Source organism: Arvicanthis niloticus, chromosome 10 (genome assembly GCF_011762505.2).
Source record: "Arvicanthis niloticus isolate mArvNil1 chromosome 10, mArvNil1.pat.X, whole genome shotgun sequence".
NCBI classification, from domain to species: domain Eukaryota; kingdom Metazoa; phylum Chordata; class Mammalia; order Rodentia; family Muridae; genus Arvicanthis; species Arvicanthis niloticus.
In genome coordinates, this window is record NC_047667.1 from 38,999,498 (window position 1) to 39,001,155 (window position 1,658).

Sequence of the window (1,658 nt, forward strand, 5' to 3'; positions counted from 1 at the left end):
TGTACAACATGTCTTGCTTTTCATAGGTTTGTGTGTATTCTAGTGTTTCCATGGGGGAGCAAGGTGCTTGAGATCTGAATGAGCAATCTCTGCCTTGGGCAAAGCTCTTGCAGACTCCTGGTTCATGGCCAAATCTCCAGAACTTAAAACTAGTTATGTTACTTACTGACCTTTTACAAAGAGATTTTCCTTGGCACAGTGTATGAAATTCTGCAGTAACCCTAACACACACACACAATTTAAAAGAGCATTTTCAAGACTACAAAGTCAGATTCCAGTGTCTTTTTCAAAGAGTGACAAATTCCATATATCCTCATTTTTGCCTTTGTAATACTTCAGATTCAAGCCTGCGACTTCTGAGGATTTTATAGTTTTCCAGACAAAAGTGATTTTAATTTGGTTTTTTTTTTTTAAAAAAAAAAAACATGAGCTGAGGGCATGGTTTCAGATACAGTACTTGCCTAGCAGGCTGGAGGTACTAGTTAAACCCCCAAGAGGTGGCTGTGGGGGAGGGGAGGCTACATGATGTGTGTGAGATGTGCTGAATAGTCATATCAATATGGCAGAAGGCTTGACATCATTGACATAAGCCATAATATAGTTTCACAATGTGAGAATGCCTTCTCTACCATAAACACACATGACTAGGGATTTGCTTTCTGAAGTCTGGGACTTTGGGGAAAAGAATTCCAAACTATGGCTTCATTTTTGTATTCACTATACAAAGCAAGTAAACTAAAAACATGTTGTAACCGTGTATTTACTCTGCCAAGTGCCTATATGCCAATAAAACTTTCAGCACTGAAGGGCTGTCCAGATACCTTTATTTAGAATGGGGCTGGCTTCATCTTTTAAGCAAATGTCACACTGGAGCTGCAGGAACAGTCCTTGGAAGATGAAAGGGCTAGTCACTCCCGCTGGCTCCGGAGACTGACTTCTCTTGTTGTTGGGGAGAAATCCACTGAGGCACAACTTAATGTCCAATGACATTCTGCTTTGATAACACACACATGCTTACTTTTCAAGGAATTGGATTGCATCCATAATCCAGCAATGGGCAATAATTCTTGATATAACTGAACGGCTGTTCAAACTTAAGTAGACTTTCAGCAGCTGAAACTGGGTAAGATGTTCCTTCCTTCTGTAATTATAAATAAAACAATGTTTACTTACTAACATTCACAGTTGCTCATTTATCTGTAAATTCGCTCATCCAAAAAATAGTCAGTGTGTATCTCCTTGATGGTACCTCGTGGATGGTACAGAAATACAAGAGACTGCAGTAGGCAGGACCCTTGACATTGTCAAACCCAAATTCTCGGGGGGGGGGTATAGCCAGGGAGAACCTAGACCACACATTTGTTTCCTCTGATGACATAAAACTTCATCTATGATATCAGTCCTAGCTCTGGACCAACAACTTAATTCAGGAGAAAAAAAAATACAGAGGAAGAACCCAGGACATTAGGGATGGGAGACACTCAAGATGGTGGACAGGTCATCGCTCCCTTCCCTTTCTCTATCAAGCTTCCTGTGAGTGAAGGTCATTTTGAGCAGCTGCTCTAGGATTTCTTCATAGAGACACTAACAGATGGGACTTGACTTAAAACTGCTTGCACCTCCTTAGATGAGTTGGTCATTGAGTCAGAGTGACTTAG